Raw genomic sequence first — 8,273 nt, 5'->3', positions numbered from 1 at the left:
CAAAAGTTGTATTTACAAGTATTAAAAGTAAGCAGAGGACACCAAACCAACTGAGACCCGCCGCATCTACGCACGCACACACACACACACACACACACACACACACACACACACAACACACACACACACACACACACACACACACACACACACACACACACACACACACACACACACACACACACACCACACACACACACACACACACACTATCCTAAAGCATATTCAGGCTACAGCCGTTGTGTATTTTATTATGTGAAGCACTAAATGGTTTTAGAACAATATCGACTCTTTGTTTGTAGATATCTACTAAACTAAAGCAAATAAAGAGAGTAGGCCTGTTATACTGAGTGATATATATTATACACACTCAGGGCCGCCCCTGGCCAACTTGGGGCCCCAAGCGACATTGTGAGATGAGGCCCCCTCCCCCCCAACCGACAGGAGTGAAAACATTTTTTTTGGAAACAAAGTAATACTTTGCAAATATAATTCCTGTTTATTATTATTATCAACACAGTTACTTTGTATACAGTGAGGTAAATGGTAAATGTGCATTTATGTCGTTCAGTGTGCGTTTACAGGTGAATACGTCTGCATTTCCTGCCAAATACTAGCCTCAAAAAGATTACAATATAATTAATGCAAATCAATTACTTCTACTAATAATAATAATCATAATCAATTCAATAATATAAATACTATATTTTATTATAATATAGTTGTAATATACTCAAGACAAAACATGCTTATGACCAGAGATGGGGTCGTTACTAAAAAAAAGTAATATATTACATATTACTTAAAAAAAAGTAATATATTACACTACTTCGTTACTCTCTACATAAAGTAACTCGTTACTTTACTCGTTACTTTACTCGCAGGGCCGGCCCGCCCCTCCCTGCAGGCGGATCACGCAGACTGCTAAAGTTTCAAATGTTCTCTTTAGTTCAGTTTCCATTGTCACATAAGACTGATCCAGATCCTGAATGTTTTCCTATCTGACCATGGCTGTCCTCTGTCTCCTGCTATCTGTCTATTTTGCGCAGTCTATCTCTGCTCACGCTGTTGCGTCGGTGTGTTCTCCTGCATGTTGGCCATGTGTTGCACTGGACAGACACCGCAAATAACTCTCCTTACCAGCAGGCGGCGGTAGTGTGTATTCGTCATTCAAAACAGGCAACAACCGGAAAACAGAGAAGAAGAACAGACTACGTGATATAAACAAACAACAAATAGCTGTGCGTTAGCTTCACCTTAGCATGTGTTCTTTGCAGGTGTTTGTTGAGTTTTGATGACTGATTTTAGTAAGTAACGAAGTAACGTGTGTCGGGGCAATGTTAGTAACTGTAGTGTGATTACTGAATTATAAAAGTAGCGCGTTACACTACTCCGTTACCGACAAAATTAATATTATTACAGTAACGCGTTACTTTGTAATGCGTTACACCCAACTCTGCTTATGACATGCTCAAAAACTGATATTTCTTAAATCTGTATTCAAATGTAGTTCCCTCTGTCAGCAATGTATCAACAACTACACACACATTTCTATCAGTATTTCTCTCTTTTTTTGGTTGACATGACGATGACTGTTATGGCCCGTCCACACAGCGGCTTTGGAAAAAGCTTGCCGGCGGGCGTGTCTGAAGCTCGACCAACAACCAATCACATGAATCTCCCGCCCCGGACACACAAGCAGCGGTTTGATTGGCTAGAGCTTGTACTGGCATATGATTTGATTGGCTGACGCTTCCACCGAAAGCTTCAGAAGCTTCAAAAGTTGAACATTGCTCAACTTTTGCAGCCTGAAACGCCAGGAAAGCTCTGCTCTGCTTCCCACAATGCAGTTCGGCGAAAAGTGACGTCACCCCATTCAAAGTGAATGGGCAGAAGCGTTGGAAGAAGCTTCCAACGCCGCTGTGTGGACGGGCCGTAAGGAGTTAAGGGGAGAGGCTGAGCATCACCATGAAATGTGCAAATTGACATAAAAATGAATAAAAGGGGAAAAAAGGCTCCATGTTTTTTAGGCTGTAAACTTTAACTGTTATGTAAGCCAACTAGACAGACAGTGTATCACTCCTCCTCCTGTACATTAGCAGATACAAGGCATCACATACTTGAATGAATGTTAAATAAAGAATGCTGGAAATAACTGCATCTCCATTAGCCTGTATGCTATGCAGAGACTGCCTTCTTCATGTCGTGAATTGCAGCTGATGTTTTAATATGGCAATTGGCAATTTGACTTATACAACATTCGCAAGTTGTACATTTGACTCATACAATAACCCACCTTCGAGTGATGCTCTAGTTTCTTTATGTTTTGTTTTTTTCCCCTCTTGCTTGCTCCGGACTGAAACTGTCTTTTCACCGACATCTCTTCATCTGCACTAGTGGCTGTATCAAAGCCGTGATTGGTCAGATGTCGATTCATTGCAACGGTGTCGGGTTACAGACGTGCTCCCCTTGTCACCTCTCACTCTCGCGGGGGGTGCGCGGAGAACTGTTAGGAGAACTGCGCACAGCAACTGAGGCCCTCTGGGCGGGGTCCCCTGCGCAAGGCGGGTCCCCATGCAGCCTGCGTGATTGGCCTGTAGGGAGGGGCGGCCCTGTACACACTGCTCTGCTTTCTGCACGGACCTCACAGCTGTTCTCTCTGGAAACATCGCGACGCGATGAAAGCAGTTTCTAAAATAATAAAATAATATCCAGGAGATGCATGCAGAGCTGTCATTGGCTGAGATAAGTCCGGCCGTGCGTCACGCCTCCACCGTTCCCGGAAATGCATTCCGCGGAGGAGCCGTGGAGGAACCATCAGTGTATCCATAGGCGGCGCGTGAGGCTCAGGTTTGGGAAGGCTAAATAACTTAAAGGGATAGTGGAAATCCGCGAATTTTGGGTTTAACTTATGTATTTTTATTAAAAATAAGCATAATAAACATTTTTTTTTAATTTCATGCGCCTAGTTTCATTTTATTTTCAATTTTACTGCGCCCTCTCAATGAAACGAAATACTTCGGGAATCGTCGGGAATCTTCGGGTGATGACGAGAGCATAGGAAGACGGGCACAAACAATGGCGGACATTCAATAGCATTTGCATGTGAATAGCCGAGTATATTGCCATAAATATGATGATTGATTATCAGTAAAAAATTCTACGTGACACAACGACATTGGATTAACCTTGAGATGCGTTTTTATTCCGTTGAACACAACTTTTGATCACAAATCAAAAAAGGTAAGACGTAATTATTGTAATATTTTTGGAACCGGATGTTGTTTACTTTCTCTTTTCTGGCTGATAGCTATAGGAATTCGAGGTCTTACAGTGATGACATTACATGTGTGGAATCTGTGGAGTCTCAGCTTTAAATCGTATATCTTGTTTGTGCAGTTAAGATAGTAATAAGGGCATTTCTACCACGTGTTGTGTGTAAAAAAGCGTTAGCATTAGTTAGCATTGTTTCGCTCAATGCTAATTCAAAGGCTTGGTCTTGTGTTTTTTCTTGTGTTTTTTCTAGCTAACAATTGTTCTTATTGTCAGTTAGCGGAGTTTCTTACCTTTAAAAGGGTATGAAACATTAATAGTTTCATAAATGTTAAGAAGCCCTGAGACATGTGAGAGAAAAAAAACTGTGGGAGGGGTCCACTGGGGGGACCTTCGGGATTAACTGGTTAACAATGATTAATATTTGTAAAGGCTACAGGTGATTTTAAGATGCGTGAGCTATGCTTAGGGACCTACCAGTCAAGATTATTTGTGCGTAGGGGTGCATCATCTGGCGCCTGGTCCTGGTCATCCTCGCCATTGCCCATGCCGTGAACCATCACCTCGGGCTCGGGCTAGAACAAATAAGGACGTAATGGTCCATCGTCTGGCTCAATATTGTCACCATCGTCGCTTACTGAACCGGATTCAGATTCAGTTCCTAAAACGACATTTTCGTAGGAAAGCCGAGAGGATGTTTCTGACTCGCTATCATCACTGGATACCTCGTACAATCCTTCTTCTTTGTCTGATATATTTGCCCTTCCACGTTCATTCTGCATAGACGCCATGGTTTGTTATCGTATCGTCTTCCTAAGTTTTCGTCACTTCCGGTTTGGCTGAGTCGAACATTTCGTTTCTAAAAAACTTCGGGGAAGCTGCAATAAAGTGCTTCTAACATGCGTAAGGCAATTATTATATTTTTTTAATCAGGTGTGATTGTTTTGGTACGTAATTATGCTTGTATATAAGTTAAAACGAAACTATTTGAGGTTCCATTTCCACTATCCCTTTAATAATAATTGTTTTACCTGACGCTATCCGGCCGCCTCCGATGCCTATAGAAAAGAGATCAACTCAGTGAAAGCACCGCCTGCTGACCAATCACAGCTCAGTGTGCGGAGTTTAAATCTATCAAGTCATATTACAGGAGAAAGGAAATGCCATATGCAGAGAAGACGCCGACGTGTCACACACTGGTCGCACACCAGGCACTTATCATTCATATCACATCATCAATCAGATCATCGATCATAATATATCATATTTCCTTATCTGAGTCAGCTTCTCGAGCCGTATCTGGCCGTGCAACACTTACATTGTCGCATACTGTTATGCAGAAGTATTATTTTAAGCAACACATTGGGTTGACGAAACACTCAACTCAAATGTAATTAAAGTCAGATCCCCTCGTGTCTTAGATGGGAGAGTGATATCATAAAACTGTTGTACGCTTTCACACACTCGGTAGTTTATTTATTTTTTAACCAGTTGTTCTATATTCACCTTGCAGGTGCAACTATGTGGCTTGTATCCTGGATTATATATTTAAGTCATGGATGTTTAAAGTTCATATTTGTCTAATATTAGTTTACTTTTCATTAATGAAGTATGACGCTGCGCTGTCAGTACACTTGTTCCTGTTTGTGATTGGTCAAATGTTGCTAACCCCGCCCCTTTCACATGAACGCGCTCTCAGCTGGAGAGAGAAACCCTGGCTTGATTTACGGAGTTGATAACCAGTGTCGTAGGACCGCTAGCGAGATCTCGTTTGTTAGGGTTAGTTAAGATAACTCAAACATATCCAGGGTCTGTTGAACTGGCTTCGTAGTACAGGGCACAGGTGGCTGCATAGCAGCGCTAATGTCAAGGACACAAACATTATACATTATATTATTTTATTATATATATATATTATATTTTACCAGGATGCAGTGACAAAAATATTTGGGAAGGCTTAGCCTTCCCTAGCCTACAGTACCCGCCGCCCCTGAGTGTATCCCATGGATGTATAATAGGTGTATCCTCGGTTAGAGCTCCTCCAGAGAGCCTCCTCGACGCTCGATCCTCGGTCCTCGGTGTGCATTTAGAGCAGGGGTGGGGAACCTTTTTCCTCTCAAGGGCCATTTCAATTTTTACAACATCCTCCGAGGGCCGTACAAATTATTATTGTACAAAGCCCATTCATTTCGCCTTTCTTTCATGCTGTGCAAAGAAAAAGCAACCTCTTAATCCAGATATTTTGACTCGCGTATGCATGCACGTGCACGGTTGTGGCATGACCACCAAAACAGAAAGATATTGGACACAAGATGTGTGCAAATGTATTTAGTTTCCAGATGCTAATAACAACAAAGTTATTGACAGCGTTACTGTAACGCCGTTGTTTTTGGCAGTAACTAGTACTCTAATGCATTACTTTTTCAATTCAGTAACTCAGTTACCGTTACTACATGGTGCGTTACTCCGTTCGTTTTTTTTATATAGTCAACAGCCAGGCGAACAGAGATGAGTACTGTACTTGAGTAAATGTACTTAGATACTTCCTGTGTCACATGCGGAGACGCTCTGTGGGCGTGTTTGTGTTGTTTACTAACAAGACTATCATGGCGGCGGCGGAGCTCAAGTCTAGTTTCTCCACCTGGAGATATTCTCACTATTTCACTTTTGTCGAGCACAAAGAAAAGAAAGTTTCTGTTAAATGTAAGTTGTGTCTTGGCGGGTCAAAGATCCTATCTACTGCCCAAACCAGTAATTCAAATCTCTTAAAACATCTGCAAAAACAACATGCTGGGACGAAGCTAGTAGCTAAGACCACAGAGACTCAGCCGACGCCACTCCACCTCCACCTAAGCAACAGCGGCTGGATTTTAACCAAGGGACTGCTAGCCAGGGAAAAGTCGATAAAGCCATTGCACGGTATGTTGTAGAACACATGCAGGCTATTGCTACAGTGGAGTCACCCGCTTTCAGTGAGCTAGTTAGAGCTAGTTTCAGGGAGCCATGTCCGGGCGGCACACGGCATATGGGACGGAAAACTTTTTCCAACTACCTGGAGAAAGAATATACAAAAATGGAAAGCCAGCTAATATCGATGCAATCCAGATTGCATATAAGGCATGTCAAGTTGATCAACAGATTGTATTATTCTCCAATGCAATAACAGTACTGAAATGAAGGCTATAAGGGCATTAATGGGAGCCTTATTTTGTAAGTAACGGAAACGTTACTTTTCACAGTAACGCATTACTTTTTGGTGTAAGTAACTAGTAAAGTAACTGAGTTACTTTTGAAATGAAGTAACTAGTAATGGTAACTAGTTACTGGTTTTCAGTAACTAGCACAACACTGCTAAAGACACAGCCACGCAAAAACTGCGGTATGTGTACAGCTCCTTATGGGTACTGCTTGGAAGTGCCGGAGCGACGTTCTGGTGCTCTCCGTCAGAACTGCACTCCTGTCAGACGAGACATATACCACGTGATGACACGTTAGGCTCGTGTTGTGTTCAAGGACCCTGACCGTGGCCAGGAAAAACAGGCACTCGCTTTGTTTAATTTGTTTGCGGTCTAGATTTCTTTATTTTTTGCGTGTGTTTATAAAATGACCTTGAGGGCCGTACCAAATGGTCTCGCGGGCCGGAGATTCCCCACCCCTGATTTAGAGAAATGAGATGTCCTTCAAAATGGCGCGCTGAAATTCATTTCCGGGTCACTACCGGAGGACCGAGGAGTCGAGGAGGGGAAATTTGAATATTGAGAAGCCTCTTATGTTGCATGTTACTGCTGTAGATGTGTTTCCGAGCCGCTCCGATTACAACGAGAGTTACAACCAGCACGTGATGTCATATTTACACAAGACGGATCATTTCTAGCCATACCGCTATATCGTCTATTTTACTCAAAAAGAGAACATCATTGTAAATGACGTAACGAAGTTGCCTTAATTAAAAGGAGTAACACGGTTAATGTCATAGTTCAATTGGATACATGAATACTTTATTTCATGTTATTTTATAATCGTTAAATATGGCATGATTTAATACAGTTTGTTTACATCTTGGGCCGATATGCGTATGTGTTTCTACTACGTGTTTTGCTGTTACACTGTACAACTCAACGTGGGTTGACGTCTTTTTTGAAGCTCTGCTGAGGTCTGTGATAAAGTTTTAATGTGACAAGAAGTCTGTGACAAAGTTATGCAGAAAAGGAACTAAATTAATCTCCTTTCACGACAAGCGGCCAACGAGGTATTAGTTTATGTTTTCATTTTCTTATTTTCATTCATATGTGTAGCACAATATGCTAATATGTTTGGCTATGTATACGTGTCATTTCGGTGTTGTAGTTCTCACGGCGTAACGGAAGAGGGAAGGCTACAGGATGAAAACTCCCAAGAAATAAACGCCCGTTTTAAAGAAGCGACCTGTGTCGTGAAAAGAGCTACAATCATTTTTTAAATACACATCACGCTGTATTGAAATATACTTGGAACTAGAGATCGATACCATGCACTTGTCAGGAAAATGTAAGGTAAGAAAAGTGATATTTATATTTATGGTAATTTTCTTATAGTCTTTGATAGAATCTGACTTTTTTTGCAACCGGTGAACATTCAGGTTTTAAATCACTTTTAAACCCGGAAGTTGCAGCCTATCAAAACAAAGCTAAAAGACTCTTAATGAGAGCAACTGCAGTCATTGGATAATTTACTCTGGGTTTGACATAATGACTGAGCCCTTTCATCCTGACAGGGTCAGCGTCATGGGGGGTCATTCGCGGGCCATGCCCCCCCAAATGAGTCACTGTGCCGCCCCCCCAAACGAGTCACTGTGCCCCCCCCCCCCCCCCCCCAACGCAGGGTGGGCAAGCCTTGCCACTTTGCCGTTTTTTTTTTTAAATCATAAGTGAAAACGTTTCCACTAAAGGTTTTTTGTGTAAAATACATCAGAAATAAAGAATACAAATATAAAACACAGCCTGAGGTGTGCTCACTGCTGC

Source organism: Gymnodraco acuticeps, unplaced genomic scaffold (assembly GCF_902827175.1).
Source record: "Gymnodraco acuticeps unplaced genomic scaffold, fGymAcu1.1, whole genome shotgun sequence".
Classification (NCBI taxonomy): Eukaryota; Metazoa; Chordata; class Actinopteri; order Perciformes; family Bathydraconidae; genus Gymnodraco; species Gymnodraco acuticeps.
Note: the sequence above shows the minus strand (reverse complement) of the source record.